The sequence below is a fragment of the Chiloscyllium plagiosum genome, chromosome 5, assembly GCF_004010195.1.
Source record: "Chiloscyllium plagiosum isolate BGI_BamShark_2017 chromosome 5, ASM401019v2, whole genome shotgun sequence".
NCBI lineage: Eukaryota > Metazoa > Chordata > Chondrichthyes > Orectolobiformes > Hemiscylliidae > Chiloscyllium > Chiloscyllium plagiosum.
Window position 1 is genome coordinate 23,489,309 of NC_057714.1, and position 20,072 is coordinate 23,509,380.

The 20,072-nt window shown below is 40.5% G+C and overlaps 1 protein-coding gene across 5 annotated transcripts in view; it reads right to left on the minus strand.

Annotated features, from left to right (window-relative positions):
* The window catches only part of LOC122549753 (protein PALS2-like), a 157,667-nt gene that overhangs the window by 56,376 nt on the left and 81,219 nt on the right, over positions 1-20,072 (minus strand). The window lies entirely within an intron of this gene.

Below are 20,072 nucleotides of genomic sequence, written 5' to 3' on the forward strand. Positions count from 1 at the left end.
TAAATGTTCAAAATTACTGTATTAATTCATTTCAATGCACTGCATTTTTGCATTTCTAATGTCAAAAATTAACTTGAATTAATTATTCTCAGTGGAAAGGGAAGGGATTCTATAAAACATTTTAATGCCACGTACAGCATGACTTAGAACATACATTCCTTCAGTTCTCTTTCCCACACCATCACAATCACCTCCACACCCTCCCCATCCGTTATCTTAAAACATGCTATTAAGATATCAACCATACTTTTAAAACCCACCATAAAGGCACAATAATTATATGCAATAAACAATTAGCTTGGTGGTCTCAATCACATTCTAGTCAGTCAATCTCTGATCTTAGCTGGAGGAATTACCAGAACTCAAATCACTCATTACTTGTAATATTTTCACTATATGGAAGGAAATGAGAAATAAACATTTGTTTCCAGGCTACGTATAGTCAGAGATGTGCAGCACGGAAACGGACCCCGAGGTCCAACTTGTCCATTCCAACAAGATATCCTAATCTAGTCTAGTCCCATTTGCCAGCACTTTGTCCATATCCCTTCAAACCCTTCCTATTCATATATCCATCCTGATGCCTTTTAAATGTTGTAATTGTACCAACCTCCACCACTTCCTCTAGCAGCTTATTCCATACACGTACCACCCTCTGCATGAAAAGGTTGCCTCTTAAGTCTCTCTTAAATTTTTCCCCTAACCCTAAACCTATGCCCTCTAGATCTGGACTCCCCACTCCAAGGAAAAGACCTTGTCTATTTATCCTATCCATGCCTCTCATGATTTTATAAACCTCTATAAGGTCACCCCTCAGCCTCCAATGCTCCAGGGAAAACAGCCCCAGCCTATTCAGCCTCTCCCTATAACTCAAATCCTCCAACGTTAGCAACATCTTTGCAAATCTTTTCTGAACCCTTTCAACTTTCACAACACCCTTCCAATAGGAAGGAGACCAGAATTGCATGCAATATTCCAAAAGTTGCCCAACCAATGTCCTGTACAGCTGCAATATGACCTCCGCAACCCCTATACTCAATAAGTCTGCAGGAAGTAAGCGTTGTTGGTTGAGAATCCTATTAGATCGCATGGGTCAGTTGGAGAGGCATTTAGAGGCAATGAGGAGTTTACAAGAGCGAGAGGGTGTGATGGATGGCAGTTATAGGAAGGGAGATACAGTCAGGTAGATGGGTTAACTCCAGGAAAGGTAGGAGGGGGAGGCAGGTAGTGCAGGAATCTTCCGTGGTTATCCCCATTTCAAACATGTATGCTGTTTTGAAAAATGCAGGGGGTGATGGACTCTCAGGGGAATGTAACATGAACAGCCAAGTTTCTGGTATTGAGACTGGCTATAATGTAACGAGGGGTACGTCAGGTTGCAAGTGATCGATTGTGATAGGTGACACTCTAGTCAGAGGCACAGACAGACACTTTTGCACCCAGCAACGAAAAATCAGAATGTGTGTTGCCTCCTCTGTACCAGGATCAAGGATATCTCGGAGATGGTGCAGAATGTTCTCAAAGGGAAGAGGGACCAGCAGGTCATTGTCCACATTGGACCCAACGATATCGGAAGGGAAAAGGAAGAGATTCTCAAGGGAAAACCGGAGGAACTCGAGGGTAGTAATAACTAGATTACTCCCAGTTCTACGAGCGAACGAGGATAGGAATAGGAGGATATTGCAGAAGAATGCGTGGCTGAGGAGCTGATGCATGGGAGAAGGGTTCACATTTCTGGATCATTGGAATCGGACTAAAATACTGGCAGGGAGATTTGCTAGAGCTGCTTAGGAGGATTTAAACTAGTAAGGTTGTGGTGGTAGTGAGGAATCCAGGGAAATAGTGAGGAAACCGATCAATCTGACACTAGTACAACTGGGAAAAGGAGCAAGTCAAATAGTTAGGGCAGACAGGAACAAAGCAGAGAACAAAGGTAGGACTGATAAATTAAACTGCATTTATTTCAATGCAAGAGGCCTAACAGAGATGGCAGATGAACTCAGAGCATGGTTAGGAACATGGGACTGGGATAACATAGCAATTACAGAAATATGGTTCAGGGATGGACAGGACTGGCAGCTTAAATGTACCAGGATACAAAGGCTATAGGAAGGACAGAAAGGGAGGCAAGAGAGGAGGGGGAGTGGCGTACTGAGGGAGGATATTCCTGGGAATACATCCAGGAAGGTTATTTGGGTGGAACTGAGATATAAGAAAGGGATGATTACCTTATTGGGATTGTATTATAGACCCCCCCCCCCTATAGTCAGCGGGACATTGAGAAACAAATTGGTAAGAAGATTTCAGTTATCTGTATGAATAATATGGTGATTATTGTAACTTTCCAAATATAGACTGGGACTGCCATAGTGTTAAGCATTTAGATGGAGGGGACTTTGTGAAATGTATACAAGAAAACTTTCTAATTCAGTATTTGGTTGTTTCTACTAGAGAAGGTGCAAACATTGACCTACTGGGAAATAAAGCAGAGCAAGTGACTGAAGTGTTAATGGGGGAACACTTTGGGGCCAACGACCATAATTCTATTAGCTTTAAAGTAGTGATGGAAAAGGATAGACGAGATCTAAAAGTTGAAGTTCTAAATTGGAGAAAGGCTAATTTTGACGGTATTAGGCAAGAAGTTTCGAAATTCTGGATCAGTGGTGCTGGAAAAACACAGCAATTCAGGCAGCATCCAACGAGCAGCAAAATCGACGTTTCGGGCAAAAGCCCTTCATCAGGGCTTATTCCTGATGAAGGGCTTTTGCCCGAAATGTCGATTTTGCTGCTCATCGGATGTTTTCTGAATTGCTGTGTTCTTCCAGCACCACTGATCCAGAATCTGGTTTCCAGCATCTGCAGTCATTGTTTTTACCAAGAAGTTTCGAAAGCTGATTGGAGGCAGATGTTCGCAGGTAAAGGGACGGCTGGAAAATGGGAAGCCTTCAGAAATGAGATAATGAGAATCCAGAGACAGTATATTCCTGTCAGGGTGAAAGGAAAGGCTGGTATGTATGGGGAATGCTGGATGACTAAAGAAATTGAGGGTTTGGTTAAGAAAAAGAAGGAAGCATATGTCAGGTATAGACAGGATAGATCAAGTGAATCCTTGGAAGAGTATAAAGGAAGTAGGAGTATACTTAAGAAGGAAATCAGGAAGGCAAATCGGGGACATGAGATAGCTTTGGCAAAAATGGTTAAGGAGAATCCAAAGGGATTTTATAAATACATTCAGGACAAAAGGGTAACTAGGGAGAGAATAGAGCCCCTCAAACATCAACAAGGCAGCCTTTGTGTGGTGCAGCAGGAGATGGGGGGATACTAACTGAGTATTTTGCTTCAGTATTTACTGTGGAGAAGGACACTTAAGATATATAATGTGGGGAAATACATGATGACATCTTGAAAAATGTCGATATTACAGAGGAGGAGATGCTTGATGTGTTGAAATGCATAAAAGTGGATAAATCCCCAGGACCTGAACTCTGTAGGAAGCTAGGGAAGTGATTGCTGGACCCCTTGCTGAGACATTTGTATCATCAATAGTCACAGGTGAGGTTCTGGAAGACAGAAGGTCGGCTCACGTGGTGCCACTATTTAGGAAAGGTGGTAAGGAAAAGCCAGGGAACTATAGACTGGTGAGTCTGACATCGGTGATGGGCAAGTTGATGGAGGGAATCCAGAGGGACAGGATTTACATGTATTTGGAAAGACAAGAACTGTTTAGGGATAATCACCATGGCTTTGTGTGTGGGAAATCATGTCTCACAAACTTGATTGAGTTTATGAAGTAGTAACAAAGAGGATTGATGAGGGCAGTGCAGTGGATATGATCCATGTGGATTTCAGTAAGGTGTTCGACAAGGTTTCTCATGGGAGACAGGTTAGATCTCATGGAATACAAGGAGAACTAGCTCGAAGGAAGACGACAGAGGGTGCTGGTGGAGGGTTGCTTTTCAGTTGTGTGCCACAAGGATCAGTACTGGATCCATTGCTTTTTGTCATTTATATAAAATGATTTGGATGTGAACATAGGAGGTATAGTTAGTAAAATTGAAGGTGTAATGGACTGCAAAGAAGATTACCTCAGATTACAACTGGATCTTGATCAGATGGGCCAATGGGCTGAGTAGTAGTAAATGGAGTTTAATTTAGATAAATGTGAGGTGCTGCATTTTGGAAAAGCAAATCAGAGCAGGATTTATACACTTAAATGGTAAGGTCCTGGGAGAATGTTGCTAAACAGAGGGACCTTGGAATACAGTTCATAGTTCCTTGAAAATCGAGTCACAGATAGATAGGATAGTGAAGGCAGCGTTTGCTATGCTTTCCTTTATTGGTCAGAAGACCAATATGACAGAAGAAACAAAAAGATGGTAATTGTATATAAGCCAAGTTGAAATTCACTAAATTTGAAATACTATTTGGAGGCCACTGACCAATCAAGGAAGAGAACTCAAATTAAATACACCAAGATTCATAAAAGCTATGAAATTCTAGAAAAATATATGTGGGGAGAAAAAATCCACGAGCATTGATGGGACACTCAATGTTTAATTTCAAGGTCACAATCAATATCTTTTATCCAGGATATCACTTCTAAGACTGCTAAAAGTTTAACTTGCTTTCTTTCTCAATTAAATATTTAGTCTAACTAATTTAATAACTTGTATCTATCTGAACCAAATCTATCGCTGCTCCTAGCTTGTTATTATCTCCAAATTTGAATAATTTGCATGAGATAAACATTAACAAATTGATGAAAGTACAGACATTTTCTCTGGGGCACTTTCATCTTCTTTCTCAACACAATGTCACTCCATGAGCAATTCCTCATTGTTTTCTAACCTACAAAGTCAAACACCCACACACAACTCTGGGAAGCAAGGGATCTTCTCTGGGAAGCAAGGGAGGAGATTGCAGAGCCATTGGCCTTGATTTTTATGTCCTCTTTGTCTACAGGAGTGCCAGAAGCGCTCTCTCTTTGTCTTTCTGATTGCAGCAATGCCTCTTTGTCGATCCAACTATTTCTCACTTCCCTGCATTCTCTCTTGGTGTTGCTATCTGATGCATTCTGTTCATTAGATTCTTTGTCTCTGCTTGTCTCTTTAACAATTTCTCTCCGTCCATCACTCTCTGTCCTGCTTTTGTCTCTCCCTCCCTAATCTGGCTTTGCTGGTGACAGAATCATTTCTCTCGTCTATTCCCAGGTATAGAATATCCCATAGTTTACCATCTAAATGACCATGGGAGACCAGGCTCTTTGGCTGCAATGTCCAGAGTCTGGTGCTAGAAAATTACAAGGATCAGGGAAATCGACATTTCAGACAAGAGCCCTTCAAAAGGAATGACTTTAGCCTGAAATGTCAATTCTCCTGCTCCTCGGATGCTGCCTGACCGGCTGCGCTTTTCCAGCGCCACACTCTCAACTCTGATCTCCAACATCTGCAGTTCTCACTTCCTCCTCTTTGACTACAGGGGGCTTCACTGCTCAGTTGAATATTGACCTTCCCTGATGGCCACACAAATGTACCTTGTAGTTGTTAAGAAAATTCGGTTGGAGAAGGGACACCATTTATTCAGATCCCACCATTTACAACTTCACAGTGTTTACACGGCAGCATATGGAGGACAGAAAGATCCCACAAACCCCAATGTGATAAAAGATCTGTTTCCATGACATTTATAGGAAGGATGTGGAGGCATTGGAACGGGTGCAGAGGAGGTTTACCAGGATGTTGCCTGGTATGGAAGGAAGATCGTATGAGGAAAGATTGAGACACTTGGGGCTGTTTTCATTAGAGAAAATAAGGTTTAGGGGTGACTTGATTGAGGTGTACAAGATGATTAGGGGGTTAGATAGGGTCGACAGTATGAACCTTTTCCCGCGTATTGAGTCGGGTGTTACAAGGGGGCATAGCTTTAAATTAAGGGGGGGTAGATATAGGACTGATGTTAGGGGTAGGTTCTTCACTCAGCGAGTCGTTAGTTCATGGAATGCCCTGCCAGTAGCAGTGGTGTACTCTCCCTCTTTATGGGCATTTAAGCGGGCATTGGATAGGTATATGGAGGATAGTGGGTTAGTATAGGTTAGGTGGGCTTGGATCGGCGCAACATCGAGGGCCAAAAGGCCTGTACTGCGCTGTATTGTTCTATGTTCTATGTTCTAACAGGAAACAAACTCTTCGGTCCAAACAGTCCTTGCCAAACATAATTCCCAACTAAACTAGTCCCACCTGCCTGCTCCTGGCCCACATCCCTCCAAACCTTTCCAATTCATGTACTTATCCAAAAGTCTTTTAAACATTGTAATTGTGCACCACTTCCTCAGGATGTTGATTCCACAGCAAACTACCCTGTGTAAAAAAAATTGTCCCTCATTTCTTTTTTAAATCCCACTCCTCTCACCTCAAAAAAGTGCCCACTCGTCTTGAAATCTCCATCCCAGGAAAAAGCTAACTTCCATTAACCCTGTCCACACCCCTCATGATTAGGTTTTCTTTAAGATCACCTCTCAACCTCCTACATTTCAGTGAACAAAACCCCAGACTCTCTTTATAAATCAGACTTTCCATACCCGGCAACATCCTGTACATAATTCCTGAAATTTAACAAGAAAGCTTGCATGAATGTTGGGTCATTCACAATGGAAGGACATCCTAAATCCACATCCCGTAAGCAAAACGTAGAAAAAAAAACCATTGACAGGGTCGGATAGTCATAAGCCTAACAAAAACTCTTGTTTTGGAGGGTTATACTGGATTCAACAAATGTGACCAGCATCTAAACGGGACATGTTCCCTTCGACTTGCTGCTACATTTTGTAGCCTTGGAGAATAGTGCTGCATGTGGTCACCATTACAAGTTCTAAGCAAACACATTAAGAACCTGCACCTTAACAATACGCATGTCAAACACTTGCACCCATTTGATTCTATGAAAAAAAATAGGAAAGATAAAATTTTTTAACAATAAAAAAGTCTTGGGTGGCAATTACACTTCTACACATTTATCTTGTATTAAGGCACAGTCCAGGATAAAAGGTATTTTTAAGAAGAGTATATCAGGCTGGGTTTCTCTGCTTCATTAACTCTGGTACTATATGAAAGATCTTTGAAACAAGCAACTTACTACAGTAAGTAGCATATTAGGCCATTGTACAAATTTCAGATCTTACAGTTTTTCATGATAGTATTGGAATTCAACGAATGAGGCAATTAGCCCCCCTCATTGCCACTCCCAAAAAAATCTAACATAAATTAGAACCAAACTGAGCAAATAGGTTTATGTCCATCCAAAAAGAAATGACATTTACTACAAAGAAGTCTATTCTAGCTACATTTCTGACAGAATGCACTACACTTAGCAGGTATTGGGCGCTGGAAAAAATAAAGTTCGAGACAACAAAAGTGGAATTACCCAAATGCCTAAACACTCCCAACCAGAACTAAACACTGAGTACTTCCTTTCGCTGCACCACACTTTCTCCAAGCAGAAAGAGGACAGTGTATCAATTCCGCTTATTCCCATATATGCACGCACACCTAATGCTCACTGCCTTCAGAGGCTCCAGCAGCATTCTGTCTTCACCCGGTAACAAGTACTGATCACTGCACTCCTCTGCTGAATGCTTTCTTATTTCACAGCCCTGCTACTTCATTCTCATTGAGTACCACCATGTCCTCCTTGTAAATTGCCACTTTGTACACTCAAAACCATGCACGGAGTACATACCCTTCTCTTTTTAAAAGCCACTCACCAACTCTTCCTCTCTTTCCAAAAGACGATTCACTAGAAAGGCAACATTAGCAGAACCGGCACAGGGGCAGCGAGCATGCAATTCCACTGTGGTTTCTCAAGTAGAGCCAGCTCTTGTACTTTGAAAACTGTATTATAATTGTAACAGGATCCTGATGATATAATTTACATTAGGACCAATTTGCATGAGGCAATGAGACTTCTGCTTATTTCAGACAGCACTTCTGACATCGAAAACAAATTGCGTGTGATCAAAATGGCAGCAGTTGGGAAAAGGACAGGAAGGCAATTTCATATCTCCTACACTGAGGGTAACTTTAACTCTCCAAGAAGTATGAACTAGCCAAAGATCACCAGACTGGCTTAAAATCACAACCAATACAATCAATCATGTCAGATTAACATGGGGCACAGTGGGTATATGCACGCACATAACTCCCTCAATTGCCCTGGAAAGTCACTCACAGGAGTCACCACAGTATAGTCACTCTGAAAGGACTGTAGAAGGAGATGACAAGGAATTACTTATCCAATCACAAGTTGGTTCCCTCCATGCTTGCTGCCAACAGAAAATGCAGGGGAGAATGATCAATGAGCAGTTAATACGTAGGGGGGAAGAGGGAGGGGAGAGGGATATAAAAAGCCAGTAGCCAAGGTCCAAGTATTAGCGGCCATTATGCTTATGATGGTGTATGGGAGTGGGAGGCTGCAAGGAGGGGGAAGAGAGGCAGCATTTGGGGCAGCAAGGTACAGAAGCTGCAGATAAACAGAGAAAGATTTGAAACCTGTCAAAGAAAACAACTCAGTTAGGAAAACTGAGCCACTGAAATAAATAATTATTGTAAATGGATGTGGGTAGCTCCAGCTCAAGACTGGATATGATCATGAGCTATAATGGGGAAAACGTAGTGGATGTTATTGTAATGAACACTGTGCCAATTGAGAGATCTGAGATGCAATAATGGGCACCAACTGCTAGATTAAAATACTCCCACCTTTGTCAAGATGCAAATGGAAACACATTATCTGTGCCCTCACTGGTTTGTTAGCAGTGCGTTTAGGATGTCAGTTATTTTGGAAAACAAAACTCCTTTGTTGCTAACATATGCCTTTTGAAGCACTGCATATTGTGTAAGTAATGAGAGCACCACAACAGCTATCTTTTAAGAAAAGGTTAACATGCTGACAAGTTTTATACATTTATAAATGTAGACTGAGAGCATCACAAAACACTGACACAAAATATCCAACTCTTATACGTTTGGATATGCAATATCCTGTGGCTTGTAACTGCAGCCATTAAAATCGTAATGAATTCATCAGTTATGAACTTATTAGCAAGTGTCAGGTTGGAAAAGAGAAAGAACTAAAGCATTTCGACCATACAGGAATTTTGATTACATCATACATCAAATCCTTCAGTCTTCATTGGTTTGCTGGGCCCAAGCCTTTGCATCAACCCAAATTAAGTGGCTTTTTAATGTTAGTAATCAGTTGTGCTTTTTTTCCTCTAAATAACACTAGAAAGAGGAGGGTAATAAAAATTGAATGATAATGAAAATTAAAGACAAGAAATGCCGCCAGCATACAGTCACGATGATGTGCGGGATATTCGGATTTGTTGTAGGTACTGGTTGTCCTGGTTGGGTCCAAGTTTTGTTGGTCGGAACGTAGTCCGGAGTCCGTGCGGGATAGTCACGATGATGGTCTAAGAGTGGTTTTGGCAATAGCCCTCAAGTCTTATCCCCAAGACCTAAATTACTCCAACATACTGGATTTTATTCCCTCGCCCACTATTCTCACAGCAAGATACTGGTTCAGTACAAAACTTAGTGTCAAAATTCTTATAATCCTATCTCCACTAATATTCTGAAAAATGCCATAACAGTGACACTGAAAATAACTCTTAAAAATACTCAGTCTATGTAACTGAAGTTCACTTCCAAATTAAGGCTGCAAAATACCTCTCATTAATAGCTACACACATCAAATCTCTTGCATCACCAAGGGTGAGTTCAAGTTCTTCCTGTGTATCTGTATTACTCATGCTCTATAGTATGCAATTAAAATGACTCATTTTTTATTGTCTCCATCTGCAATGCAATAACTAATGTCTAAACTGTACAATGTGTGGTACTAATCAAAAGTGATTTAGTTCCATTACAAATAAGACTGTAAAAGAAAGTAAGTTGGTACTAAGTGCCTAAATCTACAGTGGATTCCTAAATCATAAAAGGCTGCATTTGAAATATCAGGCATTATTTGCACTTAGAACAGGAACTTTGCTTTAATGATCAGATCAAATTGGCATGGCTAGTGGCTAATATTATGAAAGAAAAACAAAGCTGCTAGATTGAACAAAATATGACTCAGTGAATTAGACTGAATTTCATGTTGAGTCCCAGGCAGATGAAAAAGGGATGGTGAAAAACTCAGAATTTTTATGAGTCCATATGACGCAGGCAAGTCAACATTTGCAGACTATTACTAACTGCCCCTAGAGAAGGTGACGTTCTTGAATCGCTGCAGCTCAACTGGCAAAGGTCCGCTAAAGTTGTGTTGGGAACAACATTCAAGGATTTCGATCACATTGACAGTGGAAGAATGGCGATGTCATTCCAAATCAGGATGGTGTGATGTTTAAGAGGAACCTGCAGGCTGTGGTGATCTGGTGGTATTTATTCAGTCATGAGATGTGGACATCGCTGGGTGCACCAGCATTTATTGCCCATCCTTAAATTACCCATAGGTGAGTCAACCACATTGCTGTTGGCCTGGAGTCATGCGTAGGCCAGACCACCAGATAAGAATTGCAGATTTTGCTTCCCAAAAGGACACTAAATGAACCAGATGATTTTTATGACAATCGACTGTGGTTTCACGGTCATGTTTAGTTCATTCAAGATTTTTAGTGAATTCAAAATTTCACTATCCGCCAGTGAGATACAAACACATATCCCAAGGTTGCGATTTTGGAATACTTAGTTCAGTAGCATTACCACGATACCACTGCCTTTCCTAGAATGCATTGCTCTTGGCCTTCCAGGTTGTAGAGGTCATGAGTTTGGAAGATGCTGAGTGAAGGAGCCTTGGAGAATTCAGATTATGAAACTTTCACTTGGTGGACACGTCTGCCACTGCATATTGCAAAAGGGAGAGAAGGCTGAAGATGGTAGATGGGGTGAAAATCAAGCAAACCTCTTGTCCTGGATAGTGTCATGTTTCTGGTGTACTGTTGGAGTTGTACTTCTCTACATAACTGGGCAGCATTCTATTACAGTCCTGGCTTATATTAGTAATGGTGGAGAGGCAGTGGGAATCAGGTGGTGAGTTGCTGCCAAAGAATTCTTAGCTCTGTCCTGCATTGGCAGTGAGAGTATTTATAGATATTTTCTGATCAACCAGTTCATAGACCTTATTACACACCTCTGGAGCAGATGGGACTTGAAGCCAGGCCTTTAAGGTTGGCCCATTTTTGTCATTGATTAAACAGCATCAGGACAGGTGTCATAAAAAGGCACCATGCAATGTATAGTTGTCCTTTGTTTATTGGAGAATGGCCTGTCCCCACAGAACCACAGACAGAAACATAGGAAACACAGGGAGTAGGCTAGTCAGTCCATTAAACCTGCCCTGAGATTCAGTAGAGGGAGAAAGAGAGCTTCTTCAAGGAAGGTATCCTTGTAAGAGGATTCGCAGTAGGTTGAAATCTTTGAAGAGAAAATGAGGTCTGCAGATGCTGGAGATCAGAGATGGAAATGTCTTGCTGGAGAAGCGCAGCAGGTCAGGCAGCATCTAGGGAACAGGAGAATCGACGTTTCGGGCATTAGCCCTTCTTCAGGAATCCTGTAGATTCTCCTGTTCCCTAGATGCTGCCTGACCTGCTGCGCTTCTCCAGCAACACATTTCCATCTCTGATCTCCAGCATCTGCAGACCTCATTTTCTCTTCTGAGATTCAGTATCCAGGCTGATTACTCAACTCAGTACGCTGTTTATCCCCATGCCCTTTGATTTCTTTAGCCCCGAGAACTATATCTAACTCTTAACATTCAATGTTTTGGCCACAACCACCTGCTGTGGCAGAGGATTCCACAGGATCACACTATCTCAGTCATAAATGACCCAACCCATATGCTATTCTGTGACCTCTGACCCTGGTCTCCCTACTCATCGGGAACACCCGCCCTGCATTAACTCTGTCTGGTCCAGTTAGAAACCTATAAAATTCTATAAGATCATATCTCATTATTCTGAACTTTAGTAGATACAGCCCAACTAATCCAGTCTCTCTTCATACATCATTCCTGTCATCTCAAGAACCAGTCTAGTAAACTTTTGATATGTTCCTTCCATGGCCAGACACGTTCTTCCTCAGATAAAGACAGATCAAAACTGCAGATGTGGTCTCACCAGTGCCCTGTACAGGTGTGGCAAGACATCCCTCCCTGCTCCAGTACCCAAATCCTCTTGATATGAAAGCCAACATCCCATTTCTCTTCCTCACCATCTGCTGCACTGTATGCTTACATTCATTCAGCGACTGCTATACAAGGTCATCCAGTCTCAATGCACGTCCCCCTTTCCATATCCATCACCAGATAATAATCTGCCTCCCTATTTTTGCTACCAAAGTGGATAACCTCATACTTAGCCACAGTAAATGCCTTCTGCTACAGTTTGAATATGTGTATTCAAGAACAAATTTCTATCCCGCTATTATCAGACTTCTGAAATGATAAATGTTAATCTCTCTCTGCACCTGGGACTTTGTATTCTGCACTCTATACTATACAAAGTGCATCAGTGCAGCAGAACAATCTGCCTGTACAGCATGCAAAATAACACTTCTCACATGTCAGTACGTGACAATTAATCATGTGCCCGTTCACTCAATTTGCCTGAATCACACTAAAGTATAATTGCATCTTCCTCACAGTCCATCCTCCCACAAAATTTTGTGTAATTTGTGAACGCAGAGGTATTTAGTTCCCTCATCGAAATAATTAAAATACACTGTAAATAGCTAGGATCCAAAATCGGATCCCTACAGTACCCCACTAGCTACTGGTTGCCATTTAGAAAATGACCCGTTTATTACTACATGTTTTCTGTCGGCCACCCAGTTCTCTGTCAATAGATTACCCCCAATACCGTATACTTTAATTTTACATGTTAATCGCATATGGGACATTATTGAAAGTTTGAAAGTCCACATAAGCCACATTCACTGGCTCCCCCAATCAACTCTACTAATGACTGACTCTCTCAAAAAACTCCAGTAGATTTGTCAAGCATGGCTTCCCTTTTGTGAAACCATGCTGATTCGGTCCAACCCTATCACTGTTTTCTAAAATGGATTCTAGCACTTTCCATCATACTAACGTCAGGCAAACCTGTCTATAAACTTATTATTTTATCTCTACCTCCTTATTGAAATAGTGGAGTCACATTAATAATTCCACCCAAACCCATAGAAACTGTTAGAGTCTATAGAACCTTGAAAGATGCCCACCACTACATCCATTAGTTCTATGATCAATAAGTACTCTGGGATATAGATTATTTGAATTGGGTGATTTATCAGTCTTTCACCCCAATAAATTCCTCAAACACCATTTTTCAACGGATACTGAACATGTTCAGTCCCTCCCTCTCACAAGGCTGTTCTCCCCAATATTTTGGGATGTTACTTATGCCCTCCTTCGTGAAAGCACAACCAAAATATGTGTGGTTAGTTGGGACTGCCCTCACTTTATTGCCCATACTAGATCAGCAGCTTCAGGAAAGTGGGGGAATGTGATTTGTATCAAGAGGGAATCAAAGATCAAAAATATTTAGGTGAATTGGGCGGGGGTTAGCCATGATAATGAGCTGTTCTGTCAGACTGAGAATTTAGCTTCAAATGGAGGACGATTGCATGTGTGGGTGGAATCCATGACAGCAAGAAGTGTAATTGACACTGGAACAAAATGAATTATTTAAGCAGAGGTAGCACTGTAAAATGGGTACCAATTATATGCTGTTTAAATAATCCCAAAATCCTGTGAAATATCAGCAGGGGGTCTTTAAGGAGGAGGTGTAAACTAATTAAAGCCTACCTCATGACTATTGATAAGATTCTAATAAGGAAAGTGAGGGCGTGTGCATGTCCCATCTAATATTTAATGGTGAGGGAGGGGTGGGTAAATGTGCTGCTGGATAACATTAAAGCAGTGATAAGATCATACGATGCATCAAAAACATGAGATACAACTAAAAAAAAGTTCTCTCCCACTGCTCTGTGTGTTGCAGAACTCTGTATGCCACACAAATTCCTAATCATCTCCATTCTGTGGAAAAACAATAGAACCACCTGTCCATGACAAAGCTTTCAAACCATCATCTTTTCCAAAGCAAACTGACTCAGCCTTTCTTGTACAAGCTGCTCAGATTTTAAACACATCCTTTGCTTCAAAACAAAAACAAAGCACGGTAAAAGCTTAAAAACGAACGAAACATAAAGAAAAGATTGGAATGACCAGCAGGTCAGGAGAGACAAACAGATTCCAGGTTGATGACCTTTTATCAGAACATTTTCAGGGAGGAGTGGAAAGATATACAGTCATGACTATTGCCTTACCAGAGTTAATTGTACTTACCTTTTGAATTGTTAAATCATTCAGATTTGCAAATTAAACCCACCCTTAAAAGGGGCGTTTGTTAAAATATTTGACTACCGGCACAGACCAAAAACCATCTTTGTCAATTGCCTGGAATGCATTAAAGAAAGGCAACTTTAACTGGCCCCAAAGATTTTGACTTCATTACAATATGCTGAGAAAATAATGAATGCTTATGTGGCAGTAGTAATGTCCCTAACTCTGGGCTAGAAGGTCCAAGTTCGGTTCCCACCTACCCCTAAACTGCCCGAAACGATTGATTTAAAACTACAGAGACAATAAATCAATTTTACTGTCAAATGACTGGAAAATGCAGGAGCACAAGTGGGCCATTCAGCAGTGAGGTCATGACTGAATTGATAAGCCCCACCCCATTCTCCTGCTTTATCCCTGTAATCTTTACTTGCCTTCCCATCTGTTTTTGTATTATCCAGAAACATGAAGTACATTAATGTTTCCTCATCCAAGTCCTTAATTTATATTTAAATAATTGTGGGCCCAACAGTGAATCTTGTAGCACTCCTGAAAAATGGCCCCTTTATCCCAATTCTGTCTTCTATTAGATAGCCAATCCTTTATCTATGCTAATATGTTACTCTCACTCAATGGTTTCATACCCGATTGAATGAAGGCAACATGTGGTACCAATCAAATATCTTTTTAGATATCCAAACATTAGACTACTGGCTTTTCTTTATCTTTCCTGCTCATTACTTCCTCAACAGAATCGTAATTCATTTGTCAGACACGATTTCTCCTTCATGAAGCAATGTTGACTCCTGTCTATTATACAATAATAATTATAAATACATTGCCATTATATCCAGAAATCTGATTTCTTGTCTTATGTTCAAGTACATAATGTTGCAGATAACAGTATAGCTAAATTGCAACAAAGTCATTATAGTTTAGCACAACATAAAATTGACTAAACTGGGCAAGGAAGCAATCCTCAAGCAGACTGATACAACTTGCTTCAATGCAAAGTTGGATCATGCACCTAGTGTCCTTTCAAAAGAACTTAGTAGAAGCAAGTTTAAAGAAAAGGTCACTAATATGGGTACAAAAAGCCTGTAATTGTCAGGTGCGTTATACCTCCACATGCAAAACTGACATTTCTCTCAGCTTCATTCCAACATCATTTATTCCATGGGCAAGTTTCATCCTGCAAATAAAATGTGGGAATGCCTGGTGATGCAAAACATTTTAATAAAAAAGCACACTTACAGACATGAGAGACAAATTGTAGGATCTAATGCTGCAAGGACACGGCTAATTGCAGAATATGGCAATACACGAGAGTAGTACTCCATGTGTGCCTCTTCCAAAAGGAGAAAAAAATGTAAGACCAAAGATATTCCATATTGAAAACAGAGGAGATAAACAGTCTAAGCAGGCAAATATAGATCAATTTAATTTGGCTTGCTCCACTGATATAACTGCCTGTGGTGGAACAACAGAACAGACAAAGGATCTATCCTACTATGCACTCCAGTACTCAACTTTATTCCTCCTAACAAAATTGACAACTTCACCCTTATCCAAATTATATTTCATCTGTTACGCTCTTACCCTCTCACTCAGCCTAAATCCTATGCCTTCATTCTCACAAAACTTGGTGGAAATATGAATTATATTATCTGCAAACTTGGAAATATTAAATTGGTCCTCACATCCAAATTATTGAGTTAGGTCATGAGTAGATGGAGCTCAAGTCTGGTGATGCCCCACCAATCACAATCGGAGCATGAGCCACTCTTACGCTCTTTCTGCCCTTTAACCAATTCTCAATCCATGCTAATACAGTCCCCCAATCCCATGCGATTTAATCTTGTTCATTAACGTCAGTATAAGACTTAAGATAAAGTCTACAAAATTAAATATACACCACATCCACTGGGTCCCCTTCAACAAATCTGATAGTAACATTCTAAAAAACCTCAGGTTTGCCAAACTTTATTTTCATAAATTCATATTGACTTTGTGAATTCAAATAATTATTTTATAAATATCCAACAATCACATTCTTTAAAACAGATTGTAGTGTTCTCCTGACCACTGACATCAGGCCAATAGGTCTATAATTCCCTGCTTTCTCTCCCCCTCCTTTCTTAAACAATAAGGTTATACCTGCACCTTCCAATCTGTAGGCACCACTGTAGATCTAGTAGAATTTTGAAAGACAATCTCCAATGCATTCACTCCCTCTACATCCATTTCTTTCAAGACTGTGTGTGTGTGTGTGTGTCTGTGTCTGTGTCTGTGTCTGTGTCTGTGCACACGCGTGTGCCTGTGCGTGGAGGCGAGGGGCTGGTGCTGGTAGTGAAGGCTATTTGTCCCCTGGGATCCGTCAGTTTTCAATTCCATTAAAGGTTTATAATGCTACTTTATAACTAATTGTATTCAGTTCCATATTACTAAACTGTTGGAGTGTAATTATTTCATTTAATTCTTGTGGTATTCTTCTGTCAGGCCACAAAGTACTTATTTTGCTTCTGTGGCATTTCTTTATTTCGAACACTTTATCCTTTTGCTCAAAACTGAACTCTGCTTGAAGTCATGAGTTCTGTTTATTTTTTTCTAAAATAAACTATTGTTTGGTTACTCAATAAGTTCTGGAAGCAAGTTGTCTTTACAAGAAATCATTTTCAAGACAAGCCTACTAATGGACCATCACTCCAACATAAAATGTAGGCTGTTCCCAAATGCATATGGGTCATCACATTAGGCTACTTAATGTAAAACTACATAAGAAGTGATGGTAGTATTTTCATGCTTAAAATGTCACCAAACACTATACTCCTTTCAAATGAAAGACCAATTTCTTCTTCTTTTAAAGTGCAGTAAGAATTTGTGTACAAGAGCATATTCAAGGAATAAGTATGTGGGAAAGACCACGTGAAAGAGACCAAGAGATAGAGGTACCACAAAGAAGGATGAATCAGAGGAGAAAGTGGGGCACTCACCAAGAAGGAGATAGACAAAGACCACAGGAGTAAGTTGATCAGCTGCAGGTGATTTAATTACACTGACTCAGAAAGTAGGTAAGAAAGAGCAATCTTAAAATTAGCAGATAAAATTTATGATCAGTGAAACATTCAATTTCTAAAAATTAAGTCTTGTATGACTACATTGCATTGTTAAGGCCTGAAATGCAAAATAAACCAAAGTAGCCTCAATGATGTGAAGTACTGTTGCAACCATTTGAGTAACTCCTTGTGCCATCACTTTATAGACCAGCCAGTTAGTGGCATTTGTTATTACAGCTAGGGAGACGATATAATGCTGGGGCAGCACAAATCCATTTCATTTGAAAGCTGATTAATTCAAGAGTAATTTTCCTGAGAAGATTGTCATTAGCTTTTGCTTCAGTTGCAATCTGTCATCTGTTTAATTCCCTTAACAAGGTCAACTCCATCATGTTGATGACAAATCAACACGTTTGCACATAATAATACTGCACACTGCACATTTCTTCAAGTAAAAAATGCTTTCAAGGTTACAGTACAAGATCAGAAGTTAACATTAAAGTGCTCATCCTATCAGCAAGGATAGGCAGCCAGGGTCGAACATTGGGTTGACAATACCCTTGTGTTAATTTACAAGGAGGACTTCAAAAACACTTGTTCTCAATGTGGTCTAAATAAAAAGTTTTAAGAATTTGACATAATATCTGAAATATTAAAAATCTTCCAGTATGCATAATGTAGCAAGATAACAAACTACATATTGCAGCTGGCCTTGAACTTAACACAAGTACCTCAGCCACTACTCCATGACAGCATCAGCCTCAAATCAAGCTATTGTCCTGTGTGAACTCCGCAATGGGTTTACAAGCTCACCATCCTCTGCCCCAAACGCTGAGGGATTCCACATTCACACTTTAGCAGGCCTGATCTTCAACCACCATTACAACACTCAGCTGGATTAAACTACGATCAAGGGATAACACTGATCTTAGCAGTACAAAGTATAGAGGGAACACTTTTCCCAATCCTACTGCAGACAGTAATTAATTTAATGCACCATATTGAAAAGGGGCCTATCGATGGATACAGGAAGTGCCTGGTCACTACAGGCCCTAAAGCTTTCTTCCCATTTGCAAATTTCATTCCCAAAAATACACAAGATGCATTTTAAGAGACAAACATAGGCAGGAAGAGGAGCAGCAAATTAAACACAGGACAGGTCACCATTCATTGTGCAGGACTGAAGGAAAAAATGGGTAACCTGATGTCATAAGAACACAAGGGCATGGAGGAAGAATATAGATCTGATCTTCCATCCTCAGAATCTGATGGTTTCAAACATGAACTTCAAATCTCAGACTGCATGTAAACAGCCTGCATGGATTAGAAACCAAAAAGACCAAACTTTAGCAGGGCCAGGTTAAAAAAGAATCCTCAGTTGTTCAGGATAAAGGAATCAAAATAAATAACGAAAACATTGCTGTGCACATGTTGCAATGGCATGACCAAACAGAATCTCCACAAAAAGTAAAATCAGGTTTTGGAGATACCACTGTGAACAGGGCCTCCAAACCTGAATTAACTCAGTCATCATGACTATGGACTCTTAATACGGTTCCTAGTAGTGCACTTATTGTAAGCTTAGATCCTGCTAAAAACATAGAAACAAAGAAATAGGAGAAGCAGTAGGCTATTTGGCCCTTCACCATTCAGTATGATCATAGAATACACTGTTGAGTTGGATGATCAGCTAACCTTTTCTCGATATCCTTTGATACCTTTAGGCCAAAAAATGCCATATCTAACACCTTCTCAAAATAATACAATACTTCTGCCTCAACTGTTTTCTATGAATTTCACAGGATCACCACTCCCTGGGCGAGGAAATTTCTCATCTCAGCCTTAAATAGTTTACCCCAACTCCTCAGACTGTGACACCTGGTTATGGACATCCCCACCATTAGGAACCTCCTTCTTGCATCTACCCTGGCCTGTTAGAATTTTTACAGGTTTCTAGAAGATCACTCATCATTGTTCTACAATCCTAGCCGATTCACCTCTCCTCATAGGTCAGTCTTGCAAATCTTCACTGCAATCCCTCGATAGAAAAAAATTATCCTTCCTCAGATAAAGAGACCAAATCTGCACGCAATATTCCAGGTGTGATCTCACAAAAGCCCTGAATAATAGCAGGAAGACATCCTGTACTCAAATCCTCTCGACATGATATTATAACATCATAGCCTTTACTACAGCCTGCTGGACCTGCACACTTACCTTCAGCGACTGGTGCATGAGGATACCCAGGTTTCATTATATATCCCCCCCTCAATTTATTGCCAGATTAAAGTCTGCCTTTATGTTTTTGCCACCAATGCACATAACCCACATTATACTTCATCTGCTATGCACTGCCCACTCACTCAACTTGTCCAAATCAATCTGAGGTTTGTGCATTCTCCTCCCAGTGCACCCTCCCACCCAGTTTTGCTGTGTATAGTTTCTCAGATTAAACTGCCACAACTCATTTGTAGAATTGGTCTAAGCATTTTGATTTCACAAGAATGCACTTCCACTGTGAAAATGTAATTAGAATAGCTAGGTTGTTGTTTTTGACCAACAGTTACAACAGTGGTATCTACCAGACAATGTGGAATAGTGCCCAGATATATCCTGTACATAAAA